A 10,228-nucleotide genomic window follows, 5' to 3' on the forward strand; every position below is an offset into this window, starting at 1 on the left:
TTTGCAAATCTATTAAAAATCAAAAACGAAAAAAATCACATGTACATAAGTATTCACAGCCTTTGCCATTACACTCAAAATTGAGCTCAGGTGCATCCTGTTTCCACTGATCATCCTTGAGATGTTTCTACAACTTGATTGGAGTCCACCTGTGGTAAATTCAGTTGATTGGACATGATTTGGAAAGACACACACCGTCTATACAAGGTCCCACAGTTGACAGTGCATGTCAGAGCACAAACCAAGCCATGAAGTCCAAAGAATTGTCTGTAGACATCCGAGACAGGATCGTATCGAGGCACAGATCTGGGGAAGGGTACAGAAAAATGTCTGCAGCATTGAAGGTCCCAATGAGCACAGCGGCCTCCATCATCTGTAAATGGAAGAAGTTTGAAACCACCAGGACTCTTCCTAGAGTCGGCCGCCCAGCCAAACTGAGCGATCGGGGGAGAAGGGCCTTAGTCAGGGAGGTGACCAAGAACCCGATGGTCACTCTGACAGAGCTCCAACGTTGCTCTGTGAAGAGAGGAGAACCTTCCAGAAGGACAACCATCTCTGCAGCACTCCACCAAGCAGGCCTGTATGGTAGAGTGGCCAGACGGAAGCCACTCCTCAGTAAAAGGCACATGACAGCCCACCTGGAGTTTACCAAAAGGCACCTGAAGGACTCTCAGACCATGAGAAACTAAATTCTCTGGTCTGATGAAACAAAGATTGAACTCTTTGGCCTGAATGCCAAGCGTCATGTTTGGAGGAAACCAGGCACTGCTCATCACCTGGCCAATACCATCTCTACGGTGAAGCATGGTGGTGGCAGCATCATGCTGTGGGGATGTTTTTCAGCGGCAGGAACTGGGAGACTAGTCAGGATGGAGGGAAAGATGACTGCAGCAATGTACAGAGACATCCTTGATGAAAACCTTCTCCAGAGCGCTCTGGATCTCAGACTGGGGCGAAGGTTCATCTTCCAACAGGGCAACGACCCGAAGCACACAGCCAAGATAACAAAGGAATGGCTTCGGGACAACTCTGTGAATGTCTTTGAGAGGCCCAGGCAGAGCCCAGACTTGAACCCGATTGAACATCTCTGGAGAGATCTGAAAATGGCTGTGCACCGACACTCCCCATCCAACCTGATGGAGCTTGAGAGGTCTTGCAAACACTGGAGCATTTGTTGATCCCCAGGGATCACGGGCGTGACAAATCTGATCACTCTGACGCAGTTTCCCTCCTGACAGCGCTGCCTGACTCTCTGTGGTCACAGGGCCCGACAGATGTGGGTTCTGTCCAGTGCACACCAGTAACATTCTCTATCGATACAGATTCCCCTGTGTGGGTACCACAATATCCACACAAACCAGCGGCGGTGGCAGGTATTGCAGAAACGATACAAGGCCTCCTAAATTCCGGAGTGTTGGAAGAATCTACATCGGCCTGGAACACGCCCATCCTGCCGGTGGAAAAGAAAGGGACAGGCAGGTTTCGCATGGCACACGATTTAAGAGCCATTAACAAAATATTGACCACTAACACGGTGCCAGTTCCCAACCCCTATGTAGCTCTGAATAACCTCAGTCCTACTCACAAGTATTTTACCTGTGTCGATTTGGCTAACGCATTTTTCTGCCTCCCACTGGCCCCGGAGCTACGTGACATCTTTTCGTTCACATATCAGAACAAACAGTTGAGATACACGCGTCTGCCTCAGGGCTTTGCTTTGTCCCCAGGCATATTTAATCAAGTGTTGAAATCCTGTCTGTCTGACCTCGAGCTGCCACCAGGTACTGTCCTCATACAGTACGTTGACGACCTCCTCCTCGCATCTGACACAGCCTCAGACTGCCTGACTGCCACCACTGACCTCCTGCGACATCTGAACACACATGGGTTCAAGGTTAGTAAGGGTAAACTACAGATAGCACGACAGCAAGTTTCATTCCTGGGGAGACTGATATCTCAAAAGGGGGCCTCTATGTCTCCTGCACACCGCACCACCATCTTGCACCACACTCAGCCACACACTGTCAAAGACATGCTCTCGTTTCTGGGCCTGGTCGGTTGCAGCAGACATTACATTCCCAATTTTACCGGTCTCACACAACAGCTACGGGCCTTAGTCCGCGAAATTGGAATGCACAACCTCACTGCCTCTCTTAACTGGACTTTGGAGGCTGAACAAGCATTCATTCGATTAAAACAGGCTCTGGCTAAATCCTGCGACCTAGCCATACCTGACTACACCCTCCCGTTCCATTTGGATGTTTCTGAAACAGACTCCGTGGTCAATGGAGTATTGTTTCAGAAAAAAGGGGGTGATAGAACAACATTGACATATCTCAGCATAATGCTGGACCCAATGGAAAAAAGACATCCATCATGCACAAGACACGCAGCAGGAGTGGCCAAACTGATCACTAAGTGCGCACACATAGTCATGGGACACCCACTGCACGTCCTGACATCACACAGCATCGTGGCATATGTAAACTCACAGACATTTACAATGACCTCACTGAGACAACAACGACTATCCAAAGTTCTCGAAGCTCCGAATTTGCTCTTCACACACGAAGGCATCAACATGGCCGACAGAATAGGACATGGACCTACACACGAGTGCGCGACACGAGTGACATTAGAAGACAAAGCGCGACCAGACCTGAAAACAAGCCCAATAGCCGGGGCAGACGACGTGTATACGGCACGGTGGTGCAGTGGTTAGCACTGTCACCTCACAGCAAAAAAGGTTCCGGGTTCGAATCCGGTCCTGGGCCTTTCTGTGCGGAGTTTGCATGTTCTCCCTGTGCTTGCGTAGGTTCTCTCCGGGTTCTCCGGCTTCCTCCCATCATCCAAAAACATGCACCTCAGGTCAGGTTACCTGGCGCTGCGCTAGTGGCAGCCTGCTGCAGCATCCCCCCCCTAAAACCCCCCTGCTGTAGTGAAGAAATTTCCCCTCGGGGATTAATAAAGTGTATAAAATCAAAACAAAAATCAAATCAAATATACAGATGGCTGCTGCTTTAGACACCCACAAGAGGGGCTCAAAGCAGGATATGCAGTGATAAAAAGACAACGAGACGACTACCTGACAGTGACAGCTGAACGCCTCAAGGGGCCCCATCGGCACAAAGAGCAGAAGTGGTGGCCCTGATCGAAGCACTTAAATCGGCAGCAGGGCAAAAGGTGAACATATACACTGATTCGGCTTACGCAGTGCATGCAGCCCAGGTAGATTTAGGACAATGGATTAGGGTGGGATTTCGAACCGCCAGTCAAACACCGATCAAACATGAAGAAGAAATGAGAGAGCTGGTGGACGCCCTACAACTCCCGGAAGAGGTGGCTACACTCAAGTGCAGAGGACACGACAGCGGCAACTCCCCACAGGCCAGAGGAAACCAGGCAGCGGATACAGCTGCCAAAAAAGCGGCAGGATACCAGGTCACGATGTGCATGGTAAGAGATGATTGTGAAGACCGGCATAATATGTTGAATCTCTCCAAAATAGGAGAAGAACAGGACAAAGCATCCCCGCAGGAGAAATCAGTATGGGTGCAAAGAGGAGCAAAGAAAGCTGATGGAATCTGGAGAAGCGCAGATGGCCGGCTGGTCATGCCTCCAGGACCACGAGAATCTCTCCTACAGGAAGCCCATGGAGTGGGTCACCATGGAGCAGCGCAAATGAGGAAAACCCTGGAGGAATGGTGGCATCCATATCTACAGGACATGATAGCACACGTGAGAAAAGCCTGCCCAGAGTGCACAAACTACAACGTCAAACCTCCTTATAAACCGGGCCCGGGTAGGTATGAACTGAAAACTGTACCAGGGAAAGAAATAATCATTGATTTTACAGATATGATCCAGCCGGTACGAGGATGCAGATACATACTGATGTGTGTTGATGCATACACTGGCTGGCCTGAAGCCTGGCCAGCAAGGAAGGAGGACAGCAAAACTGTGATAAAATGCCTGATTAACCATTACATCCCACAGCATGGTTTTCCTGAATAAATTAGGTCAGACAATGGTACACATTTTAAGAATCAGGATCTGCAGCAGGTAGAAGCAATGCTGGGGCTGAGACATGGGTTCGGCTCGGTGTATCACCCACAGTACCAAGGAAAAGTGGAGAGAATGAATCAGACTGTCAAAGCTAAACTATCCAAAATATGTGCACAAACAGGTCTGAACTGGGTAGATGCTCTGCCACTGACTCTGCTTTCCATCAGGTCATCAGTCAACAGGACCACTGGACACACCCCATTTGAACTGGAGCATGGGAGACCGTTTCCAGGTCCCAACAGAGCTCTCCATGAGTGGCATGTCAGTATTGTTTTAAGACAGACTTAAAGAAAAATTGGAACCAATCTTTTAATCGGTATTAAATGTAATTTCAACCTGTTCTCCTCTCAATGCGTCAAATACTGATATTTTGTTACAGCCAGTTGGCCTCTCAGAAATGCACACAAGTTTACCTTGAGTTTAGGCGCCAAAATCCAAGTGCAGGTTTAGGAAAAGGTCATGGTTGGGGTTAAATATGACACATTTGCAATTAGGATCAGGTTAGGCACCAAAACTACCTGGTTAGGGTTCAAATTGATCATAGTTTGGGATACAATAGATCATTTAATGTAAGAAACGTTCCGTTCGTCATATACAGTAAGTTACTTCATGTATGTTATTGTGTTAAATATGTAATGTTACATGAGTATTTGCTTACATTAAAGAAATCTGTTGACTTTTTCTTACTCATGGTTTCGAACACTGGTACGTCCTGTCAAACTGTTTGTAGGTTGTTACATGACAGCTATATTTTTTTAGTCTGATCACACCCAAACCATCACCACTACAAGGATATGCAGGTTTAATGACAAGACGATCACTGATGAATCACCACACTTCGGTCACAGGCTTTCATAGATCGAATTACAGTAACCTGAATTTGTAACCTTAATAGTGGGGCTGTGTGCTCATTACATTATTTTTGATTGCCACAGGTTACGTATGGTATGATGTAATTCAATGTGGGTGGATCATTACTGTACATCATACAGTCAAGGAAACAGGAAAAACGGTTCCAGTTAATTCATTATGCTAGATTCGTTTGTCTTCCTCATTTCTTTCTTACTTGAAACTGCAATAAAACCAAACTGTCCAGTTTGGTTTGGAGCTAAATTTTGCCCACTCAAATATTAAAACAATGCTCTTGGTTGTTTAGATTGAGCAACTATCAAAGCTTTAGAGCTTTTGTTACGAGGATCAGCTGAGTGCCTAAAATAAGACTGCTACGAAACACTGTAAAAAGTGAGCCTAATCTCAGTGTAACCAATAATAACATTGGTTAAATGTTATACTTTGCAGAGGTTTCATAATGTTGCAGTTTTTTTGCAGAGTTGCAGCACTTTAATACCTTTTTTTTTTTTTTTTTTTACACAATGAAAATCACATACTTTGTAATCAAACATATGGAAGAATTTTCCATTTGTGTGCATATTTTCTTTTTTGTGTGCACTTGAACACCACCTCAGATCTTCTTTATTTTTTTTTTTACATGTTTTAGTTATTTTTTACTATGAACAAAATTATCTTGGGAGTAAACCAAACGTAAATCACGGGAATGCTTTTTATTGTGGTTAATGGAGTGATTTATTGCACTTTTTCAAAAAGACTATTTGCAGGAAAAATTAACTAGTTTCGCTTCCTTGATGTCCAAAGTTCCTGTAAGGTTCCTGAAAAACAATACCTGCACACATGCACACATGCACACACACACACACACACACACACACACACACACACACACACACACACACACACACACACACACACACACACACACACACACACACACACACACACACACACACACACACACACACACACACACAGGCAATGCAATTCATGTAATAATCTACCACAGATTTCCTTGTAGTTGTCAGGAAAAGCAGTAAAACCTGTGACATTATCAGGCCTTCTTTGAACTAAACGGACGGCTTATCGCCATTCTTATCCCCAGGCCTATTTTCATTTTCAGTGCAGTAAATGAATGATGACATATAACTTTTGTTTCATCTTGTCACGTTTTATGGCGCAAGCACAATATAATCAGTGATGAGTTATTACCCATGTTTCAAGTCACACAAGGTAATTTCACATACAGTGAAATTTGAAACAAGGACTATTAATTTGAAATGGTTAAAGGAAATTGGATCTTCCCCTGTGTCAATATTTTCTTTTAGCTCTTCCTCTGCAAACAAGTCACAAAGTATGTTTATATATTACATAATTATGATTCACAGAAAACATATTTTTGAGCATATGAGGTGCTACTTTTACTCATCACACTGGAGGTGGGCAGACAAAACTCATCCAGATATAACTAACATAACATAAAAATAAAGTTTGAACCTTAATATTTCATATTATTATTTTAAAGATAAATATGGCAGTAAGTCTGTTGCATCACAGATTATATTTGCATTATTAAAGGCCTATTGAAAGCATATTGTGTAGTTTATTGTGCAGTTCATCAATCTATATTCAGTGTGTTGGACTGGAGGTGATCTAATGACAGCCCTTAAAAAAGAACCGTGAGATTGTTGGACTTGGGCTCCTGCTAAAGTAACCAAAATGTGTCAGCCCCCAGTCCTGCGTGTTCTTTTAATGAGGCAATAGGAGAATATGTCAGGCTTCAAGATATTTATTTAACAGCAGCAGAATAACCAGTTTACAGAGCTCTGGGTTCAGATTATGTTTCCCTGACCACAACAGAGTATGTGTCAGTTCACGAAGTCTGATCTCCTGACTTTCCCTCACCCAGTCTTCTTATAGTACAGACACCAAAAAGTCATGTGTATTGATGTATCCTTTGTTGGTTGGTGGAGGTGGTGGTTGTCTTCCTTCACACCCTGGAGTCCTCCAGACAGCCGTCTGTTCCTGTTAATGCCTCAAAGAACAACAGTATGTGACCCCACAGGTTGCAGACCCCTTCCCGTGACCTTTTGGTTTTACACAGTACCTCAAAGAGAAACAGAATATGACTTTTGGTCACACAGCCTTTTGTCTACACCTTAAGATTAGTAGTTGATAATACGACCTATATATAAGTAATATGATATGGCATATATATATGTTGTATTATTGTAAACATAACCTAGCACAGAATCGCACAAGATGCATCATTGTTCATCAACGATGAACCCCAGGCCGATTACCATTTATTTCCTTCTCTGCTTCTTTTTTGTAATTGATATGATGATGGAACTGAAAATGTTTCACTTTAAACAGTTTAAACATTACTTTCTCCACTGAGGCTTCTCCTTTCAGATGACAGATTTGAATGATAGCTGCTATAATAACAATAAACTTGATTTGTTTCATACAAGAAACGCTCTGACAAAAAAAACTCTTGTTCTGCCGGATTTTGAGCGACTGACATCACACGCTAACGTACAGAATGGTCAACAGATAGTGCTCAGAAATTTGTAGCAACGCAAACCTGCTAAAATAATACACATCCACCCTGACAAATCAAGGTTCAATGTGTAACCCACATTAGTTTTACCAGCAACTAAAGGGTTAACTCAAACATGCAGTACCGACGTTCACCAGAGGGGCGCTCTCGTGCACGTCGGGAGATCAAAGCTGTCTCCCGGGAGACGACCCTTTATGTCTCCAAGGAAACAGCAGCGTCATGAGCTCCACCAGGAAGAATCTCATTTGGTTGATTTCTGCTCACTGCTGTTGAGGATCTTTATTTATTTGATCGTTAACCAGACCGACTCCGAAGGAAGAAGTTTATTTAAGTCTGAGAAGAATCTCCGGTGAGTGACGAATGCGTTGCTCACAGTTAGCCGTTGGTGTACAGCTACAAAGGAGGACAGTTGTTTAGTTGGGCTAAAGATATCTATCAGGAGAGAAGAGAAAAAAACAACCAGTCGGAGATAAATATTAATTTGTTGATGAATATTATTTTATGTGGTTGATATCTGTGATTGTGGAGCTACATGTGACCGACGGGGCTAGTTAAGCGCTAGCTAAGCGCTGGGGGGTTAACGCGTCGGGACCTGTTGAACTGAGCGGGAACGATGACGTCATGTTCTTGTTTTAGCGCCAGAAGTAAACAGTCAGATTGAGAACAGCTGTTGACTGTGTTGCTTAGTAACTGTGGACGTTTAAATAATGTCTGTTAGGTATAAGTGACAGATGTCACTGAGACATGAGTACATGTGTGTGTGAAATATGTTGGTATGTTAATATTGACCATAGTGAATGTTGTGTGTATATATATATATATATATATGTGTGTGTGTAATACTATTTTACTGGTCATTTACTGTTACACCAACAATAGAGTTTATAAATTATAGTACTGACATCGTATTCAATTCTGCTGCATGCAGATTGTTTTTTTGGATGGATCTGTGATGGAGACAGCGATCCCCAGAAACCTCCACAGAGCTGGAGCTGAGTGACCCTGTGATCCCTGATCATCTTCTCCGTGGGTGAAGCTGCATTTGGTCTTCTTGGATTCTCCTGCAGGAGCACCGACGAGCAAAAAGATTCAGGTAAGAGTTAGTCTGAGAGCCTCCAGACATACACTACCTGGTAGTAGACTGAAAGACAAGAGACTGAAACTGACTGACTGGGAGAAATACCGGTATTGAGGTTATTATTTGAATTTGTTATTTTTCTTTTATGTTGTTCCCTTGATTTTCTGTGTGTTAATAACTATAATAAATTGCAGTTCAGTTCCTTGTTTTAAACTGGAAACATTTGCCATGTTTCATTCACTCCCAGAGCGACCTAAAGACAGTCCTAAACTTAACACAGGAAATCTAGTGTGTTATATAGACCTACAAATGTTTTTAGCATGTTGAGCTGCTCTTGAAGAATCAACTGCTGGAGTTAAACGTAAGTAACTTTAAAAAATAAAGCTATATCAGAGGAACAAACAAAAACATCGTGCAGATGTTACATAATTTGACCTGACTTTATGTCAGGGCACTTTTTATCACTGTTGTGGGAGCTCAGATGATATTTCAGTATGTTGCCTGAAATCATTGGTTCTTACCTGTTTCGTTGCCCTCAGGGCCCCTCAGACATTTCCTCTTGGATGTATCTGTTTCTTTCAGCTGAAACAGGAGGAAATGGAGATTGTTTTGTTTTTTTGTCCTCACTAGGACCATATTACTCCAGGACTCACTTGGAAACCTTTCAGCTAACATTAAATAAAAAACTCAATGCACAATTTGGACAGGCTTTTTGACTCAGACCTGACAGCAGGTCAAGTGAAAGACCAAAGTAAAATTCCAGTTGAAGAACATTTCAACAATAAGTTCATTCCATTTAAGGACGCCTTGACAAACTTGAGTACTTACTGAGGTTGTAGCTTTTATTTGCACATCACTATAATGCGCACTGTTCGCGCACAACAGGAGCAGTCCTGAAACTTTCAGATTGTAAACTGCTCGCACAAAAGACCTACAGAGCCCTTTTCTCTGCAAGAGGAAAGTCTCAAAATACCATAGCTACACCAGTTGCTAAATTACCAAAAAAGATGGCTCTGGCTAACGAAGCTAAGTCAAAAGTTCAATGCGGGCTGTGATAATTGGCTGGATCAGGCCACTTGTGTTTGCTTTATGTTGTTAAGTATAAAAATCATCCGTTTTGTTTTATGAATGTATTTATTAATTTTTTTTAGATTATAGTATTCACTGATTTTTTTTTTTTTTTTTAAACATTTCATGGGAGTGCAGATTTGATTTGGATCTAGGACATATGGATTGTGTATGTTTTTCTATTTTAGACCATCTCCATTACTTTTGAAATTAATGTTAAAGTTAACTGTTAACTCACAAAGCTCTGTATCTGCTTTTACAATCTCCTCTGAAAATCTTTGGCAAGTTTTACTCACACATTCTTGGGCTTTTACTTGGTTTTTGCAATATTTTGTCACCTTGTTAATCATGTAAAGATTATTCCCACCATGAGTAAAGGAAACATCATCTCTAATAAGAAAAAAGATGGTCTGAGATTTACAAACAATCACCTGCAGCTGCAGTGTCAGCATGTTTCAGGGAGCACTTCCCCCACACCACAAGAATATGTTGTACACTTTTAAATGAGACATTTATGGAAATATGATGTCTGTCTGGCCATCATTTCATATGTACCTGAGAAGTTATGGTCACCCACTCTGTCAAATAACAGACATCATACTGAG

The sequence above is a fragment of the Brachyistius frenatus genome, unplaced genomic scaffold, assembly GCF_029030835.1.
Source record: "Brachyistius frenatus isolate BFR_SWC_R1_liver_20210118 unplaced genomic scaffold, ASM2903083v1 Contig_11, whole genome shotgun sequence".
NCBI classification, from domain to species: Eukaryota; Metazoa; Chordata; class Actinopteri; family Embiotocidae; genus Brachyistius; species Brachyistius frenatus.